Raw genomic sequence first — 16,094 nt, forward strand, 5'->3', positions numbered from 1 at the left:
CACTGCAGTACAGATTCAAAACACTCCGGATTTCCTCCGCATTCTCCCTATTCGCCTTGAAAAGCAGCAGGCTGTCATCCGCAAAAAGCAAATGGCTCACCTTCGGAGCTGATGGAGCCACCCTTATACCCATAAGATTCGATGACTGAATTCTTGAATTTAATAGGCACGAAAGGCCCTCTGCTGCCAACAAGAAAAGATAGGGGGAAATAGGATCTCCCTGACGGACACCTCACGTAGGCTTGAAGCTCTCTAGCTTCTCGCCATTAAACATCACTGAGAATGATACTGAATTGATCAATCTCATAACCATTTGCACCCACAGTCTATGAAAGCCCAGCTTCAACATAACTCTCTGCAGGTAATCCCACTCCAATCTGTCATAGGCCTTCCTCATATCTAATTTCAGAGCACAACACCTGCTGTCACGTGCCCTCTTTTTCTTCATAAAGTGCAAGCACTCATAGGCTGTGATGATATTATCTGTAATTAGTTGGCCCGGCATAGAAGCCAACTGTTCCTCAGAAACAATTTCAGGCACAATCTTAAGCATTCCATGGCCATCTTTTTGTATTGATCATATGGAGAAGTCACAGTCAGTAGAACTGGCTATTTCCAAAATAGAAGTGCAGGCATTGGGTGGTTGTCAAATGAACATACAGTTCCGTGTCAGTTGGTCACAACCTGATTGGACATGGAGCTTTGGCTGGCCAGATTATGACTGGTATTCCATATTGAGCTTCAGCTTCTCATTTGCAATTCAGCTCCTTATTGGTGCCATTATTGGATACTGTTTACTGCTCAGCTTGTGTCCAGAGTACTTGCAACCTTCTTCGCCACGGGCTCAGCTTATGTATGTGGAGCACAACTGCTGAGTTGCAACCTAATAGTGGCGTGGTACTCATTCTACATGTGGTGCTCAATGTGCATAATTTCAGAAACCTGGACAATCTGTTGCCTTGGGATGGGTCTGTCAGTTCTCATCATGACTGTGCTTTGGGCAGTGTAATTGGAGGCTCCAATAACAAGCACATACTTATTTTTGGACTTCAGATTTTTCCATGGCCACCGGATCAATATGATATGCAAGCTGAAAATGGTATCGCAATATGTTCTGTTTTTGCACTGATAGATCACATATGCATGAGTGAAGCTGATGCAAGTGCTATTCCGAGCTTTTTGATTCATACAACACTGCCACCCTTGGTTCAGTCAACAAATTTTTCTGAGATTTTCCAACCCTTCAGGAGCTTTCAGCTTTCAGTATATATGGGTCATTTCCATGGACGCAATAGGTTGGCTGGTGTTCGACCGAGGGAAATGCATGGAGAGCGCCTATGCTGTGATATTGAGGGAATTGTGGACACCGACCCCGGAAATGTTGCAGCATCTATGGCTTATTGTTGAGGCAAGAATCAGTTGTGTTACATCTCACTTGACCCCATGGCCACCTCCTGACAGCAAGATAAGAGTGTTGCAGGCTTGCAGCTATATTTTAGATCTTGTTTGTCCAAGTTGGCAGAAAGTGCAAGATGGAGTTACCGTGTGGTGGTATGACATCAAGCTAAACACTGCCATTCTCGCTGAGAAGCACTTGCCTTTGTAAGATGAGTTGGCTAGCAAGGTCAATGTTGAATATATTGCTGGAGGAGAGCCACCCATAACTCTATCAGGGTTGCCCAATGCATGCTTCAAATTCCTAGAGCAACAAGTTACAGGAAATGCGTCGGGAAGGACAGGTGTGGTGCTGTATATATTGTTGGTGGTGAAAGGTCCTTGATTCAAAATCTGTTGGCACCACATTGCTACTAATCTGATCATCTAAAAAGACCAGTGAACTGGGCAATAGTTGAGAAGCTAGTTGTCGAGCATGCTGCAGCACATGATGAGGTGTTCCTGATGAACCTCTCTACTCCCTTCATCTGCAAGCGAATGAGGATAGCTGCGATTCCTCAAAGTGTTGATCCGGTGGTTGTTGCTGAAACGAAGGTGATGCATCATTGGAGGCTTTCTCTCTCAATTGAAAGGTATGCTGATGATTTGACGTGGCTTGAGGGCAAGCCGCATTTTAAGCGGCGGAGAATGTCATGGACTGGGCCGTCAGATGGGCCAGAGACAGGCTGTCTAGTGGGCTGGGTCGGAGAAGGGGCTTCAACTCTACAAGAAGAGCCAGCATCGTGGAGAACGATCCATCGAACAGAATACCGAGAACCCCGGCTCGTCTTCCTCCTCCGTCCAGGCACTGGCTCCCCTGCTGTTCTTGCTAACTCCCTCAGATCCCTGCTATTCCCAGTCTAGATTTCCTCTAATTCTTCCCAAATTGTATCCCAAACTCTTGTAATTGCTACCCAGTAGTGAAGGATCGTTACACTGAGGTAGTAATCTGGAAATGTATCCTAACTAGAGAAACAGTTCTAATTAGTTGTAGGTATCCAATTACATCATTACATCAACCAACTTCTTCTACATATTTCTTCTAAGATTGCAATTTCCGGTCAGTGTAGGAGCACATCAGATTGGTGGGCCAATAAACTAATGCGGTCGATTGATGTAGCGAGCCGTACGCGTAATATTTTGCGTATAATAGCTGGACGGTGGATACATCTAAGGTGGATTCAGAAATACAAATGGAGACGTAAATTTAATCAGTCTACACCGTTACCGATTCCAAAATGGATGTCCCTCGTTTTGCTTGGTTCAGCATGGGAATGAAATGAGCAGCAGCGTTAACAGATAACCCTCAGGCGGGAGCGGCGTCACTTTTCCAAACGTCCGTATCGGATAACACCGTACTCCCTCCGTCCTAACAGTGGATCTTGGTATTCAAAATTTGTCCTCAAATATAATGCACTTTAGAGGACAAAAACCTAGTTTTGTATGAAATATTTTTCATTTATCAATCAACCACCATCAATCATGTTGATGGTAGCGTCTGACTAGAAAATAAAATGAAGATACATACATCTTTTATATTCTCTCTTAATTTGTTCTAAAATTCCTAGAATACACTGTACAGGACAGATAGAGTAACTGATTGCGGGGCCGCTTGAAACAAACAAAAAGCAACACAAATAGATAACGATGGAATCATCAGATTACGTTACAAAAGTTCCAACCCCAAAGGCGTCGTAATTTGCATTTGATATATCGGCATCTGCACACGGTCGTTCCCCAGACAACAAAGTGTTTGCTTTGATGATGTACACAGACTAGTAACATAAGCAGGCTTGCACCTGCTACCGAGAGCTGCTCAGAAATTTGCCCGTCGGTACATGGAGCCTGTGAATGGGCTTTGCATTCACGGGCCATGAGCCATGGTGGCAAGACTCGCTGGTCTGAGCAAGTAATTGTTAGAGGCACACCACTCAAAGACTGTTGAAACATGGGAATTTTATGGGAATCGTATAGGAATTTCACAGTAATCATTTTAATTTTATGAGAAAAATCAAAGAACATGGATTTTTTTACACGTTCCAAATAGGCCATCAAGAGGGAGGCCCAGAGGGGGGGGGGGGGGGGGGGGGGGGGGGGAGCCTAGGTGCCGACTCCGGTGGCAGCTTTTCTCCTGCCGCACCACCTCTCCTCCAAAAAAAAATAATTTCCTCCCTCACTTCCTTCACTAAATTGAGCCCAATTCAATTGTCTTCTTAGGCCAGACAGCACCCATGTAGTAAAATCCAAAATTACTAACATCATCACATATCCCATGCTTTTTAAAGTAAAAAAAATCATAGCTCCTACACCAAGTATCCTAGTTAAAATCCGATTGCACCACCATATTTCTTATAATAAACTCTTCAAAACAAGACCCCACATGGATACAGTTCGATAAATTTTTTCAACGAACATTTATCTCATGATGAACATGTATTTGAAGAGAATCGTCGAATATCACGTTAACACTACACGAACATCGCAGAAAATAGCATAGAATATCATATGTATACTACGTGAACATCACATATATAATGAAATTAAAAAATAAAAAATAAAAAAATTAATGAAGTAATTAATTATAGTCAAATAAAAAGAAGAAAATGCTACCGAACAAATACATCTAGAACATCACATTAACACTACACGAACATCACTAAATATTGCATAGAACATCATATGTATACTACGTGAACATCGCAAATATCATCAAATGTAAAATAAAACAAAATAAAATTAGTAAAAAAGAGCTACTGAACATCACAAAATATATCCTAAAACATTAATGTATGCGTACTGAACATGACAAAATACATCGAAGAACATTAGATTTCTACTAAAAAATACATCATAAAACATCACATGTATACTACGTCAACATCACATATATCATGAAATATAAAAAAAATAAATTAGTAAATTAATTAATTAGAGTCAAATAACACAAAAGAAAAGATGAAAAATAAAAATATGAATAACAAAATAAAAATAGAAAATGAAAACCAAAATGAAAAAAAAATCTACTTGAAATATAAAAAGAGATAAGAGAAGTAAAAAAGGAGGCGGCGGCGGGGATGGAGCGGCACCGCACAGGGTGCTCTCCTCTTGGACGACGATTCTACGCCATTTGGGCAGCTCCCAAACCACTTTCCAGAGGTACTCAAACGTGAAAGATCTATCCTTGTTTTTGTCTCTTAAACATATCATGGGTGTTTTACAAGACCATGTCATCAGATTTCCCACTGTTGAGTGTACTCATAACTTGAGCATAAACCCCACTTAACTTTGTGATATCTCTCTTCACATCACCCTACACCCAAAGGACAAACACTTTCATGAAGATGAAATCCTTGAAAACTTGGTGGAGGCAGTTGTAGCTGTTCCATGCCATTGAACACCTAGGAATCTGGGAGGAGAATGGCCATATGGTGGATGGATTCCTGGAGGACCAAAAGGATTGAAGTTCTTTTGAAAAGAGGATGTTCTAAAGGGAAACTAAGACTGTGGTGTAGGTGACATTTGGATACTACCCTCTGCGTATTGAGTTAGGGAGTCCTAATTCACGAGGTTTGAAAAATTTGTGGGGGAGAGTTCCATTAAAACTAGTAGTGTTCTAGACTAATCTCAGTAAGTGAGAATTGAGCAGCAAGCTCATTCCGTTTCATAGGCAGAGAACGGAGGAGTTCAGCCAGTGTGTGTTGTGTGGACAGAGACCAAGGCACGGTATAAGAGGGCCAATGGCTTAGGTGCCCAAGCCCAACGACTCTTTGTTTCTTTAATGTATTTCTATCAGATGTGAAGTACAAATAGCATTTTTATTGTCTTATGGGCTGACAATAGTCTTATTGGGTACCTTTTGTTATTTCTCTTCTATAGACCTTTTTTTTAAAAAGATCTAGGAACAAATTGTTCTGGCTTTTATATATATAAAAAGAAGATAATTGACCCAGTTTATAAGAGAAACCGGGCCCGAAAACCATACAACAAACAGCCAAACTCTCACACTACCAGTACACCTTGTAAACCACAATGACAAGGGACGGAGCTCGTCAATCACTAAAAGCCACCAAATCCAAGAACCACTAGAGGAGCAAATTCTACATAGGTTCTCCTGGCCACACAACCAACACACGACTTCAGAGTCATCGTTGCCAAGCTCATCGCCGCCGACGCAGCAGCTCCGACTTCCCGTACAATGTTTTAGCAACCATGTAGCGAATATTTAATTGGCCATGGACTACGTTCTGGCAACATTGTGGTTGCCATAATAGCAAATCTAAATAAGACTGTAGTGGGCTATAGCCATTAAATTGTACGCGAACACAAATAACTTGATATACCCACAAACAGCTATAGCGTGCTCTAGTGACATCTATAGTTGGAGATTTGGAACCTTGCTCAATCCACATGTACTACATGTGTGAGATAGGTATGAGTGCAGTGTCCAGTCCTTAATCTAAAGTAAGAGTATTAATTATCTCCAGCGCATGGAGCACCGTGCATCTATTGTTATTCAACTCTTTTTTTTCTTATTGAACTGATGGAAAGGAAGATTGCTAATACTAACACATCAAAACATAGCAACTTGGAAACTTGGAAAAGGAAATCACATCATCAACTCCTGCAATTCATCTGTAGCTGCTTGCAAAGTTTTAAATAGCCGGCTATAGCTGCAGCTATAGCCAGCTATAGCTGCCGGGCAAGGTCGCAGCTAAGATATATCACTTTTCGCGCTAAGAAAACTGAAACGCTAATAGTTGGAGATAGTCGGAGATTGCCGCTAAATGAGACGTATTTAGCTGCCGCTAAAATGTTGTCGGGCCAGGAAGTTGACTGCGCGGCCCACTAAAACATGTGCAACCGCCGGCCCATTGCCTTGCCCATCAATCCAGCCCAGGAAAACAACGTGACCCTAGCAACTTCTCATATCTCCGACTCAGATCGTCTCTCTAGTCCACTGCGGCTGCTTCTTCCGGAGATGGCGGCGCGGCGTCCTCCTCCTCCTCTCCCCCAAGCGGCGGTCTGCGAGGGGCTTCCGCCGCGGCCGTTGGCGGTAGCTGCTTCGAGCTGAGGTGGCCTGCAGTGGCTCCTTGGAGGAACTTCAACAGCGGCTTCCGACGGCCACGGCTTCCAGCGGTGGCTTCGAGCGGAGGTGGCCACCGCCGGTGGTGGTAGCTTCGAGTAGCGCCGGCGGCACCTTCGAGATCTTCTCTTCAGCTGCGGCGTTGCAGAGGTGACCAGCGGGCGGTGGCCATGCCCTTCGGCTGCAGCGTCGCGGATCTGCCAAGCTTCTTCTCTGCTCAGCGGTCAGCACTCACCATTCTCCTCTCTGTTTTTTGCTTGTATGTTGTAGATCTTACTATATGTGAACAAGATCTCAATATTTGTTACCTGGGATCTCTCCTATGAACTGGTTATGAATCAATTAGTGATGGTTATCAAGTTATGCCAATGTCTTGTGTGTTTTTCCTATTTTTTTTTGCAAAAATAGCTAAATGGCTTAGCTGCAGCTATCTCCGGCTATAGCTACGTTTAGCTGCCGAGGAGGTCAGCAGCTAAGAGGCTTAGCCAGAGATTTAAAACCTTGGCTGCTTGTTTCCGCTATCCATCCAAAGGAAATAATAGCAAAAGACAAAATCGCCTCACGCACGCACCATACCACCTGTATCGTTGTGAATCAAGCACTCTCATGGCCATCGGTGGCGGCGGTGAGGATCGCTCGTCATGTTGTTTGGTCCACTACTAGAAACCTTCCTCGCCAGCGTGAAGCAAGTCGACATGGCTGCTTGTGGCCACTGCTGGCGACGGCGGTGGCGGTGGTGGATCACTGGTGGTGCTGTCTGGCCCACCAGGAACCAACCTCAGCACCGAGAAGTCGACTAGTACTGGCGGCGGCGGCGGCGGGTCGCTGGTGGTGCTGTCTGCCCCACCAGGAACCAACCTCACCACCGAGAATCTGACTGACGGTGGCGGCGGGTCGCTGGTGATGGCACCTGGGACCTCCCTCAGCACCGCGAAGTTCGCCCTGCTCGTTAATATCAGCGGCCGGCACGCGGCTAATGCCGTGGATGAGAGCGTCGTCAGCGAAAGTAGGGGGAGCACCGGCAGAAGCGCCACGGCGATGTTCTTGAGCCCAGCCATAGCGCTCAATCTATTCTCCCCTTCGATCGCTTCTTGTTGTGGGTCCGTATTTATAGGGGTCTCTGCTGTGCTGACAATACCAGAAACAGTAGGTATGCCGAGTGCCTGAGGGTTTGTCGAGTTTATTCCATCGGGTACTCGGCAAACCTGCTGTGTGTCGAGTGCCACCGTGGAAATATTCGGCAAACATATTGCACTCGGCAAAAAACCTCTTTGCCGAGTGCTTTAAAGTAAACACTCGGCAAATAGTAACGAAACACTTGGCAAACATCAGGCACTCGGCAAAATACCAGCATGTGCGCCGGCCATACAACGGCCGCCAGCTGGAGCGCCCTGCCGTTAGCACTTTACCAAGTTCCCGATAGTGACACTCGACAAAGACATTATTTGCCGAGTATTTCATTATGGCACTCGGCAAAGTAATCATTTTGAGTGTTTTTTTGTTGGCTCTCGGCAAAGCCTAAACTATTTTTCCCTCTTGTGCTCTCAAAACTTTTTCTACTCTCTACATACAACATGTGGTACTCCATGTTAAGATTTGATATATTTCTGGATCCGTTTGATATATTTAATTAATTTATTGCATTTCAAGGAATTTTTTGGTATAAGTCAAATTCGAACTGCAAGTGATTCAAATAATAGAATAAAATGAGTAGAAAAATAATATTCATGTTATTGTGTCCGGTGTGAGGCCTTACACGGGACATGAAAAGAAATTTCGAACATCTTGTTCAGAAAACACGACCACGAACATGTGGCCGAATGATTTTTAAATTCTAAGAAAAACAAACGAAGTCTGAAAATCATGATACTAGTATCAGCATATTAGTTCAATCAGTTATTTAGCTATCATTGTTGTCCAATTTGACTAGTATCAGCATGTTAGTTCAATCAGTTATTTAGCTATCATTGTTGTCCAATTTGACTAGTATCAGCATGAACCCTCCCTAGGTCATGCTTGACTGTTAGTTTCTTTTAGCTACAGCCTTGTCTTGCTACGGCTAAAATTAACTCTCCCAGATAAAGTCCTTCCTTGGACTATTGTTAGAATGGTTGGGGTTTGTACTTGTCTAATGTACTGGATATGCACTTCCAAGATTGATTTAATTTTAGTAGACAAGGACATGGCTAGTTTTATATTTTAATAGGTTACGCGGCTACCGCTCCCTGCCCCACCCTATAGTCGTCGTCCGCCTTGCCCTCCCGTTGCCCCACACCTTCGACTTGCCGTGGTTTTGCAAGGTATAAGATGTGTATGTGGTTGTCGGGCATCGTGGCGTTGGTTTGATGTGTATGTGGTTATCGGTCATCGTGCCGTTGGTTTGTTGCAGGTTTTGGTTGCCTCACCGTGCAGGGGGGGTGTTGCCGAAATTTACAATTGACACTATTATGTTCATTTGTTGCAGGAGAGGCTATTGCAAGGATTATTCCCCACCGTCCTCGACTTGTCACTTTGCAGGACAGCAAGGTGAGGCATCCTACACCCCTCTTTCCACATCATGTTCGTATATCACGTAACCTAGCTAGGCGTCTCCCGTTCGAAAGAGATATGGTTGGAAATATGCAGATCTTTGCATATTTATAGCCGTATCTGTTTTGAATTATCCATGTTTTTTTGGATAGCCCGAGGATGTGTAGATGGAGTTAGTTTCTATGCTCTACTCAGATCTGAGACAGAGTTTCAGCAGCATCTCCCTGTTGTTCTTCGGATACACAATCTCCCTGCTAGGACATGTATTTGGAGAACAGCGGGGAGGTGCTGCCGAAATTCTATCTCGGATAGGAGTAGAGAATGGAAACTAACCCCATCTTTCACATCCTCAGGTGGGATTAGGACCTATCTTCACCTATTAGACAATATAGAAAACCTATAGATGCAATTGATTTTTATATTACTTGCTGATATGTTAGAGGATGGATGACTGTGAGTAGATGTACACAGGCCGCTCTAGTCAGGGTTCGTTGACCGATGAATGGATTGAGAAGACCGATGCTTTCTTGGAACTAGCATTTGCAAGGGTTAAAGGAGCGCGTGCCACTTGGTGTCCCTGCAGCATTTGTGCAAATACGCGTCGACAAACAAAGGTGGTCATAGGTAAACATCTTTGCAAGAATGGATTTACGGCAGACTATACCCAGTGGATCTACCATGGTGAATCCGATCATGTGAGAGACAAGGTCGTGAGACAACTCATAGAGGATTATGGTGCTGATGCCGGGGTAGGAGACATGTTAAATGACTATCATGAAGCACACTTCGATGAAGGATGTAGGGAGGAGGAGCCAGAGCCAACCACAAAGGCATATTACGATATGTTGTCTGCGGCACAACAACCCCTTCATGGGCATGCCAAGGTTTCTCAACTGGATGCCATTGCACGCCTAATGGCCGTAAAGTCCCAATTTAGCTTGAGTCGAGAAGCCTTCAATGTTATGCTGACAGTTGTTGGTAGCCTACTCCCGGATGGTCACATCCTGCCAAAGAGCATGTATGAGTCACAGAAACTCCTTCGTGTAGTTAAGATGCCATATGTGCAGACACATACTTGTTCGAAGGGATGCATCTTATTTAGGAAAGAACATGCGGAAGCAAAGTACTGTGTGAAGTGTAAATCATCTAGGTTCCTGGAAGTAGACTCTGGTGATGGTCAGAAGAGGCAGCTCGCTATCCCCATGAAGATCCTATGGTACCTTCCATTCATACTGAGGATCCAATGGCTTTATATGACTGAGGAATCCATGAAACAGATGACATGGCACAAATACGGACGTCGATACAATCCTGAGAAGCTGGTGCATCCATCCGATGGTGAAGCATGGACAAGGTTTGATATGATTCATCGTGAGAAAGTTCTAGAGGCTTGTAATGTACGTGTTGCGCTAGCAACAAATGGGTTCAATCCTTATAGAATGGTGGCTACCTCATACACTTGTTGGCCCATGTTCGTTATCCCTCTCAATCTCTCCCCTGGCGTCCTCTTTCAACGACAGAACATATTCTTGTTGTTGATAATTCCTGAACACCCAGGGAATAATATGAGTGTGTACATAGAGCCTCTGATTGATGATTTGGTCCATGCTTGGGACAAAGGGGTATGGACATATGACTGAGCTACAAAGACAATCTTCAAAATGCATGTTTGGTACCAGTACTCCCTGCATGACTTTCTGGCGTATGGGATATTCTACGGCTAGTGTGTTCGCGGAAAGTTCTCATGCCTAGTATGCAAGGTGTCTCTGATGTTCATTTGGTTGACGAAGGGTGGTAAGTATTCTTTGTTCAACAAACATCGACAATTCCTCCCTCTTGACCATCCAATCAGATGAGACATCAAGAACTTTATGAAAGATGTAGTAGTTGAAGGCCCTACACCCCAGATGATGATTGGTGCCACGGTTTGTGCTCAGTTATACGCTCTCAAGGTCAATGACCAAGGAGATCATTTTCTAGGATATGTTGAGGAACATGCATGGACTCACAAGTCGTGCTTGTGGAACCTCCCCTATTTTGATGACCTTCTACTTCCACATAACATTGATGTAATGCACACTGAAAAGAATGTCGCTGAGGCAATTTTTGGTACAATCATGGACATTTCTGATAAGACAAAGGATAATGTTAAGGCTAGAGTAGATCAGGCGAGGTTATGCAATAGACCAAAGCTAGACATGGTGCCTCCCGGAGGCGGCAAGTCATGGAGAAAGCCTAAGGCCAATTTTGTTCTGACGAGGGCTCAAAGGAGGGAAGTACTAGAATGGTTCTAAGGATTAATGTTCCATGATGGGTATGCAGTGAATCTGAAGAGGGGAGTGAACTTAGCTACTTTGCAAATCAACAGGCTCAAGAGTCATGACTACCACATGTGAACAGCATCCTTGGTATTTTGATCAAGGAAAAGTTCCCTAGCCTGGTGTAGTTCGGTGGAACTGTAGAGCTGGCCTACACGCAGGCCCACTATGCTGCCATCCCAGACACCCCTGATCGGGATGGCAGGGTATTCACCGACAAGGCGCAAGATGTCAAGGCCGAGCTCTAGGTAAGTCTTTCTCGCACTACATTGCTCAATACATCACATTGATTGGACATTCTTGAAATAATGACTAGATACATCATGTCTATATATATATGCAGGATTTCTTTAGATGCGAGGAGGGATACGAGACCAAGGCGGATGCTGTGGCTGATAAAGCCGCTAAGAAACTCATCAAGGACATGCACTATGAGGCGCGCATCCAGGCCGTGATCGAATACCACACGGAAATTCTTAGAGAGAGGATCCCTAAATGGGTGGCAAGAACCATGAGCCTAACCTCGGAACAATACCTGAAGGTAAATATAGAACATTAATACTTTTTTTTCTGAGATTAATTACACTTAATTTCATCTTCTTAGATGTCATATACTTGATGACGTAGGTGCCTCCATGGTGGTGCGCCTATGATCTGCAGTGCTGGGCCCGGATGGTGGACAGGTGGTGCGATCCTACGTGGGAGGAGAATCACAACGCTTGCCGAGAGCGGCGTTTGCTAATGCCAGGTGCACCACACCATCAAGGCAACCTCAACCTCTCAGAATACGTGGCTAGATGGGTATGCGAATTCATTTCTTTATTCTAATGCTCAACTCTGTATAATTTCTAATCATATTGCTTTTTTTGTAGACGGCAGCACATGGTGGTGAGCCTTGCTCCTAGTTCATGGCATATGCTTTGGCCCACAAGGGGAAGGTGATGTCCGACGTCGCCTACAACCCGGAGGACCTGCCCTCAACGTACAACAATGAGTCCATCCACAGTCGCCTCGATGGATACACATCGATGGCAAGGGTGGTCCATGGCCCAGAGTACGATCTGAGCACCCATAACCTTGATGGAGAAGTGGCCATGAGGGTGGGAGGAGGCAAAAAACATGTCCGGTCCTGGATTGGCGATGGCACAATTGACACGGCTAGTACTCCCACTCTCTCCTAGATTTAAGCACGGAGCATGGGTTCCAGTCCGGCGATACGCCCACAGCCAGACTCTACATGGTTCTAGATGAATGCACTCCAGGTTATTTCTGTTTTATTCATCATTCATTGATTTTTACATACTTTTGCATTGCATTGTAACATTGGGATGAAATATTGTAGGCTCAGCTAGAACAAGAAACAAGGTGTCGGGAGGAGCTAGAGGCGAAGATGGAGGCAAAGCGGCAGAGGATGGAGGCAGAGCGGCAGAGGATGGAGCTATAGATGTTTGAATATATGAGGGGTGTTTATGTTGCAATCGGTCAACCTCCGCCACCGATGCTAGTCCCTCCTCCTCAACCTGCTCCAAACACTATTTCTGGCACTATGAGTCACTTTACAACCTTATAATCCCCGTTTCTAGTTTATACAGAATCAATCTTACAAAGATGCCCAGACACTAGAAACTTAGTGACCAATGCTATATGTTTGTTACCAACTAGTACTTAAGGAATCATACTAGAGCACAATGCAACTGAGAATATATTACTGATAGTTAAAGGGTTATACTAGTTAGGCAGCAGAGAGACCATACGTGTTGTTCAATCTTGACTTACACATGCAATCTCTTCTCCTTTGTGCAACATCAATCGGCGGCATCGAATGAGCCTCATGACCCAGCGTGGTCGTAGTGGAACTCGTGGCCTAAGTGATTTTATTTGCATTTGTGGATCACATGTGACTCCTTGTGACTATTTGTGGTTGTGAATGAACCTACTTGTGATTCTAAAGGTTATTTGCATTAATGTGTTGTCGATATATCTATATAAACTGCCTGTGATGCCTATTGTAAACTATCTGTGATGGATGTGATGTTTATTTGAATGTGGTACGTGGCTGTGACTGAACCAAATAAAGTGGTTATATGTGGCAGCTTTGCTGAGTGTTACACTCGGCAAAAGGGTTATTTGTCGAGTGCCATGAAAAATACACTCGGCAAAGTGGACACGTGGCAAAATTCTGTGCATTCTGGGACTAAAATGGCTTCTTTGCCGAGTGTCTGCGCTATGACACTTGGCAAAGAAGCCAAAATTCTGTGCATTCTGGACGTGTTTGCCGAGTGCCTGGTATTCGACACTCGGCAAAGGACGAAGGTTTGTCAAGTGCCTGGAATGTGACACACAGCAAAGGAGGAAGCTTTGCCGAGTGCCTGGAGTGTGACACATGGAAAAGGAGGAAGCTTTGCCGAGTGTCTGGAATGTGACACGCGGCAAAAGAGGAAGCGTTTGCCGAGTGCCTGGAATGTGACACACGGCAAAGGAGGAAGCTTTGTCGAGTGCCTGGAATTTGACACTCGACAAACTCACCATGACTGTCTCCACTCCGTCACGTTAGTTTTTTTCGGCGAGCGTCGGTTTCAGCTCTCGGCAAAGTGTTTGCCGAATACCCAATAAAAAGCACTCGGCAAAAAGACGTTTGCCGGCACTGTAGATGCCGTGTGTTGTTTGCCGAGTATTACACTCGGCAAATCCTTTGCCGAGTGCCTGTGGCACACGGCAAAGCGACTGTTTCCGGTAGTGTGAGTTGCTGACACAGCAAAGCTGTAAAAATGGCAAGCTCATTTCGTGAGCATTAAAAATGGTAGAGTGCTAGGTTAATTTGCATGGTTGGCCGATATATATTACTACCAATTAATCCACTAATCATTCTATCTCTATCTATCTGGCGAATGGCGATATCTGTACACCGATACTAGGTTAAAAATGGTAGAGTACATACGGTGGCTGTCATTTTTTGTGGTTCTGCATGCACCAAATCAAATCAAATCAAACCAAATGGATTTCCATGAAGATTTTGTTTCTAGTTTCTAGTATCTCTTGGCAACGCCTCAACGCCCTGGTATTTGGAATTCTACATACATGGTCGATCCAGCCTGGCCGCAGGATGGTTGAAAATTGCTTGGAACGAGGAATGCACACCGGATATAAATGGGCCACAGCGACATGACTTGCAAGCAAAATTAAATGAACAATTGACTAGGAAAATCCTTTTATCGGAATTACTGAATCGAATACGGTGTACTGGTGTTGGAAAATTGGAAACGCAGCCCCTGTTTGGTTCAGCTGATAAGCCACAATATGTAGATTCTAAGCTGGACGTTTGGTTGTCCCGATTATTTTGGATAGGATATTTTGCATTGGAACCCCGGGACATTTTCCAAATCTACCCATAGTGTTTTGCACTATTCATCTGAGTCTATACTTTTGCATCTAGACCCAAGAAAGAGTTTCTATTTCTTTTTCCCTCCCTTCTCTTGTTAGTCCGAGCAGAGGGCGACGGGGCGGCCGATTTCGGCTGGGCGGAGGCGGGGTCAATGGCGCTAGGGCACAGGGCAGAGGCGGGGCCAGCGTCGGGAGAGGTCAGGGGAGCGGCACGTCGAACTGAAGGGGCGGCAAGCACAGCGCCAATGGTCGGGAGGGGAGAGGTCTTGGAGGCCGCCGTCGCCAGATCTGGCCAAGGGGAGGCGGCGACTAGTCTGGAGGTAGCCACTGAGGTGGAGGGAGGAGGCGGCGGCGGGGATGGAGCGGTGCCGCACAGGGAGAAGGGAACGAGCGCGGCGCAAGCAGGGAAAAATTGCGAGCGTTTTGGAAATCGCAGCCTCGGGCTCGTGTTTTGGGATACATGGCGGGCAACCCGCTATATCGCGGAAGTGCGGTCGCATTAAGCGCCGCATCACGACCCGTTTGGCAGGCTTTTTCTGCGTTTTCTGCTCATAAGCTGAGCAAACGCGGTCCCAAATAGGGCCATTAGCAACGGAAGTGAGCTCGTGGGAGGGGGCCATTAGAAATTGCGAGCGTTTTGGAAATCGCAGCCTCGGGCTCGTGTTTTGGGATACATGGCGGGCAACCCGCTATATCGCGGAAGTGCGGTCGCATTAAGCGCCGCATCACGACCCGTTTGGCAGGCTTTTTCTGCGTTTTTTGCTCATAAGCTGAGCAAACGCGGTCCCAAATAGGGCCATTAGCAACGGAAATGAGCTCGTGGGAGGTGGCCATAAGCATATTTTAGACAAGTGTTACATTATATATATACTCCCTCTGTCCTAAATTATAGGACGTTATGATATTTTTAGATTCATAGCTTTTAATATGAATCTAGACAAAACATATATTTGGAAGCATAACAAAAGTTATGAATCTAGAAAACCAAAACGTGTTATAATTTGGAACAAAGAGATAGTATTTATTAGATGGAATACTCTCACTGCATATGTGCATGCGTGTCAGGCCGTGGAGGGGAAATGGCACCATAGGGATATCTTAGGTATTCATTTGCCATGAATGTAAAAAGTTGCACCATCGAGGTCGTCAACCCTGAAGGGAGAGAGAATGTAATAACCAACCTATTAGTGTTCTTATTTCGAACCATTGTGGCCCATATGTTATGTGTTCTAGTGGAATTAGTGCCACCTTGGTTGTTTAAATAGATTCAGGTCGGCTTAAAATCCTTGTCGTTCAGAATATAGTACCTCTAGATTAGCCATTTTATACAAAACGATAATGAAAACGTA

The sequence above is a fragment of the Miscanthus floridulus genome, unplaced genomic scaffold (genome assembly GCF_019320115.1).
Source record: "Miscanthus floridulus cultivar M001 unplaced genomic scaffold, ASM1932011v1 fs_137_1_2, whole genome shotgun sequence".
In the NCBI taxonomy this organism is placed as follows: domain Eukaryota; kingdom Viridiplantae; phylum Streptophyta; class Magnoliopsida; order Poales; family Poaceae; genus Miscanthus; species Miscanthus floridulus.